Genomic DNA, 6,000 nt, shown 5'->3' on the forward strand with positions numbered 1-6,000 from the left:
TAGGATTGGTTTGTTTTAATTGTTTGAAGAGGTCCTGTTTTCTCCATTCCTGCTTTAAGGCTAAGGAAAGAGCATTGTTGGCTCATCATGTCATCTATTCCATTTTCCCTCAATACTCTCTGTTAGGCATTATTGGAAACAAGGTGATTCACAGATACTCTCCAGGCCCTGGAAGGGTCCACAGTCTGGGAAAGGAAATAATGGTGTAAACACCTGAAGTAAATGTTGTCTTCTATCCTGAGGTCCCTGATGTAGGTCCAGCACTAGCGGCACCAGCTCCCAGTCTTCCCACCCCCAACCACAGAATGAATCTACGTGGTGCCCTAAAAAAAATAATCAATTTCAAGGGTACTGAGAATAGCATTCCACACTACTAAACCATTTGTTTTGTTTTTAAACACAGCTTACTCTTTAAATATCACTGTCCAGCGTGTGATCACCTAGCAGTTCACTCTAGACAAGTTGTAACCTCACTTTCTGTGTCCCTCCCACTCTCCCCATGTCTATCAAAGATGCCTTCCTGAGCACTTACCAGTTGTACAGCTCCTATCTTAGGTCCTCTTGTCTTGTGTATTTCCAGGTATGTCTCAGAACTCCTGGAGAGAAGAGTTATGACTCATATTTGTTCCCAAATTGTACTAGTCATGCCTGCCTCTGCACTTCTCCTTGACACTCAACCCCATAACAGCGGCTAAGGGAACAACTGTGAAAAATGATAAAGCTTTCAAAGCTTTGAAGAGCTGGAACCATTTTTCTTGTCCTACCCTAGTGATAGATGTTCCTCAAATGCTAAGCTCTATTACCAATAAGAAAGGCTCTTACATGAAATAAACTTGGGAAATGTTTCATTAAAATAAATTTAAAGCAGGGTTTTTTACAATTTTTCAGAGCCTTTCATATGCTTTTTTTAAGCTAAGGACATTCTCTTCTACATATAATTATAGTTTTTAAAAATAGAGAGTGATGTCAACAAAATAGTGGAGTAGATAGCTTCAGACACCTGTCCCTCCAGAGAAACACTGAAAAATGTACCAGAAACTGTCAGAATCAACTTTGTCAGAACTCTGGAAAACAAAGGTGTACAGCAACCAAGTGAATGCTGTATTAAGAAGGAAAAAACCCCTTAAAAACAGTAAGAAAGCTTTGTGTCATTTTTGCTTGCCCTTGCCAAGCCCCTTTCCCAGGTTGGCAGCAGTCTTGAAGATAGCAGCCTACACTGTCAGTGTGGGACTCTGGTTCCTAGTTCCAGAGGAACACAGCAGACGTTATTCACAAATTATCGTGTCTGTCTGCCCTACCCTGATTAGGGGCCATCCTGAAGGACTAAGACAAGGCACTCATCTCTGGTTTGCCTATCTTGGAACTTAGGGTGGAAAAGCAGCAGGCATTGCTTGAAAATAAGGAAATCAAAAAAATGTGTAACTACCTGGGGCAAAAAATTACAGTTGAGACATACAGTAGACTGGTTAAAACTGAGGAGGAAAAGCCAGGGAGAGCATTTCTTTGGGCTATTAGAGCAATCAAAAGCATATGTATATACTCGGGAACTTGGAAAGCCACATGCATGCCCAAGACAAGAAATATGCTCAGAAAAGACCTGAGAAGACTCCAAACTTTCACCACTGACTGACCAACGGGTTCAATGCAAGCAGGAAGTGATGACTAAGGCAGAACTGTAAATGGTCTAAGTTTGAAAAGAGCATCACAGCACAGAGCCAATCCCTGAAGACTGGGACAGGTGTTTTTGTTTGTTGTTTTTTAAGGTCCTGGCATTCAAAGAAATCTCTGTCAAAACACTGGCTGACCACAGCTAAGCCTTCAACAAGTAAGAAGAGTAAACCCTGGGGATAGAGCAGATTCTGATTTCCAGAATTATTCTGGGATATTCAAATGTCCAGTTTGCAACAAAATAATCACAAAGCATACAAAGAAACTCAAAAGTATGGCCCATTCAAAGGAAAATATTAAATTTACAGAAACCATCCACGAGGAAGCCCAGACACTGCACTTCCTAGACAAAGACTTTAAACCAACTGTCTTAAATATGCTCAAGAGGTAAGAAACTTACCAATCAATCAATAAAGAGAAATTATAAAAACGAACTACATAGAAATTCTGGAGCTGAACAGTACAATAACTGAAATGAAAAAAAATACACTAGAGGGGTTCAACAGCAGATTTGAGTAGGCATAAGAAAGAACCAGTCAACTGGAAGACAGAAAATTGAAATGATCCAGTCTGAGGAGCAGAAAGAAAAATGAAAAATGATCATAGCCTAAGGGACTTGTGAGAGACCATCAACCTTACCAACATATCCACCATGAGAGTTCAGAAAGAGAAGAGAGAGGGAAGGAACAGAAACAATACTTGAGAAAATAATGGCTGAAAACTTCTCATAAATGAGAGAGATGAATCTCCACATCCAAGAAGCTCAGCTAATTTCAAGTAGGATAAAATCAGAAAGATCCACACTGAGACATTATATAGTAAAATTGTTGAAAAACAGAGACAGAATCTTGAAAGCAGCAGAAGAGAAGCAACTCCTCATGTACAAGGGATCCTCAATAAGATAAACAGTTAATTTCTCATCAGAAACCATGGAAACCAGAGGCAGTGGGATGTCATATTTAAGGTGCTGAAAGAAAAAAACTGTCAAGGAAGAATTCTACATCCAGCAAAACTATCCTTTAAGAATGAAGGAGAAATGAAGATACTCCCTGATAAACAAAAGCTAAAGGAGTTCATTACTACTAGACCTCCCCTACAACAAATGCTAAAGGGAGTCTTTCAGGCTGAAATGAAAGGATACTAGAGAGTACCTTAAAGCCATATGAAAGATAAAGACCACCAGTAAAGGTAACCACATTGGTAAGAATAAAAGCCAGTATTGTACTTTTGGTTTGTAACTCCTCTTTTCTTCATACATGAGTTAAAGGAAAAATGTATACAAAAATAATTATAAATCCATGTTAATGGGCACACAGTGTATAGAGATGTTAAGCTGTGACAATAACAATATAAAAAAGGAAGGGACAGAGGTGTATATGAGTGGAGTTTTTGTATACTACTGAAACAATATTGGTATTATTCAAACTAGATTGTTATAAGTTTAAGATGTTAACTGTAATCACTAAGCTAACTACTAAGAATAGAATGAAACAATATATAGAAAAGGAAACAAAAAGGGAATCAAAATGGTATAGTAAAAATTTCAACTAAATGTTATGAAAAGGCAGTAATGCAGGAATTGAACAAAAGAAAATATACAGAAAACAGCTAAACAGAGAAGTCAGTTCTTCCTTATGAGTAATATTTATAAATACAAATTGATTAAGCACTCCAGTTAAAAGGCAGATAAAAAATATAATCCAGGTATATGCTGACTCAATTTAGGTACAAAGACACAAAAGGTTGAAAGCAAAAAGATGAAAAAAGTTATTCCATAGGAACAGTAATCAAAAGAGAGCTGAGTGTCTATATTATTATCAAACAAAATAGATTTTAAGTCAAAAAAGATTACAAGAGACAAAGAAAGACAAAATATTGATAAAAGGGTCAATCCATCAAGAGGACATAACAATTATATGTGCATCTAACAACAGAGCCCTAAGATATAAAAGATAGCCAGAATTAAGGAGAGAAAGAGACAATTCTACAACAGAACTTTCAAACATGAACAGAACAGTCAAGCATACAATCAATAAGGAAATACAGGACTTGAACAATACTAAATACACCAATTAGACCTAATAGACATATACAGAATACCACACCCAACAACAGCAGAATACACAGTGTTCTCAAATGGAATATTCTCCAGGATAAACCATATATAAGGCCACAAAACAAGTCTCAAGAAATTTAAAAGGATTAAAATCATAATAAATATCTCTTCTGACCACAAAGAAAGAAAATTAGAAATCAATAGCACAGGAAACAACTCACAAATAGGTGGAAACTAAACACCAAAAGGTCAAGGAAAAATCACAATGAAAATTAGAAAATATATTGAGTTGAATGAAAATGTAAAGACAATATGACAAAACATAGCGGATGCAGCAAAAGTAGTGCTGAGAGAGTTTTACAGCTGTAAATGCCTACATTAAAAAAGAAAAATACCTCAAGTCAGTAACCTAAATGTACACCTTAAGGAGTAGAGAAAGAAGAGCCAACTAAACCTAAAGCTAAAAGAAGGAAGAACATAAAAAGATGAGTGGAAGTAATGAGATTGCCAGCAGGAAAACACTAGAAAAAAATCAACAAAACAAAAAGATGATTTATGAAAAGATCAACAAAACTGATCTTTAGCTAGATTGACCAAAAAAGAGAGAGAGGAGAGAATGAGATGACTCAAATTACTAAAATCAGAGGGGACATTACTACTAACTTTACACAAATTAAAAGGATTATAAAAGAGAAATATGAAGAACTATATGCCAACAAATTGTATAACATAGATGAAATAGGCAAATCTCTAGAAACAAACAATGAAAACTGAAGAACTGAAAATCTGAATAGAACTGTAACAAGTAAGGAGACAATCAGGAATCTAAAAAGTTCTCAACAAAGAAAACTCCAGGACCAGATGGCTTCACCAGTGAATTCTACCAAGTATTTAAAGGAGAATTAGCATCAATCCTCAAGCTCTCCAAAAAGTTGAATAGGAGGGAACACTACCTAATTCATTCTATAAGGACAGCAATACCCTGATACCAAAGTCAGACATAAATACTAAAAAAAAGACTACAAATATCTCTTACGGATATAGCTGCAAAAACCCTCAGTGAAATACTGGAAAACTAAATCCAGAGGCATATTAAAAGGATCATATACCATGACCAAATGAGATTTATCCCAGGAATGCTAGGATGGTTCGACATATGAAAATCAATCAAAGTCCTACACCATACTAACAGAACAAAGGAGCACATGGTCATCTCACTGCAGAAAAGGCATCTGACAAAATCCACTACCTTTTCAGGATAGAAAACACTCAATAAACTAAGAATAGAAGGGAACTTCCTCAACATGATACAGAACATATATAAAAAACACACAGCTAACATCATACTCAAAAGTGAAAAACTGAAAGCTTCCCCCTTAAGATCATGAAGAAGCCAAGAATATACAATTGGGAAAGGACAGTCCCTTCAATAAATGGTGTTCAAAAACTGGACAGTCATATGCAAAAAACTGAAACTGGACCACTATCTTATGCCATATACAAAAATTAAAGTGGATTCAAGACTTGAACATAAAAGCTTAAACCATAAAACTCCTAGAAGAAAACATGAGCAGTAAGCTTTCTGACAAAGACCTTAGCAATGATTTTTAGAATCTGACTTCTAAAGTAAAAGCAACAAAAGCAAAAATAAACAAGTGGGACCACATCAAACAGAAACTTTCTGCACAGCAAAGGAAACCATTAACAAAATAAAAAGGCAACCTACTATATTTGCAAAACATATATCTGATTAGAGGTTAGTATCCAAAATATATGAACTCATACAACTCAATAGCAAAAAACAAAACAAAAATCTGATTTCAAAATGGGCAAAAGGGGGTTAGCCCCATGGCATGGTGGTTAAGTTCTGTGCACTCCACTTCAGCAGCCTGGGTTCAGGGGTTTGGATCCTGGGTGTGTACCTACACCACCCATCAGCCATGCTGTGGTAGTGATCCACATACAAAATAGAGGAAGATTGGCACTTATGTTAGCTCAGAGTTAATCTTCCTCAAGCAAAAAAAGAGGAAAATTGGCAACAGATGTTAGCTCAAGGTGAAGCTTCCTCAGCCAAAAAAAAAAAACACCCAAAAAAGGGGCAGAAGGTCTGAATAGACATTTTTTCAAAGCAAATAGCCAAAAGGTACATGAAAAGATGCTCAGCATTATTAATCATCAATCAGGGAAATGCAAATAAAAACCATGATGAGATATCACCCCACACCTGTTACTATTAGCTATTAGCAAAAAAGACAAGAAATAACAAGTGTTAGCAA

This window comes from Equus quagga, chromosome 5, assembly GCF_021613505.1.
Source record: "Equus quagga isolate Etosha38 chromosome 5, UCLA_HA_Equagga_1.0, whole genome shotgun sequence".
Taxonomy (NCBI): Eukaryota; Metazoa; Chordata; class Mammalia; order Perissodactyla; family Equidae; genus Equus; species Equus quagga.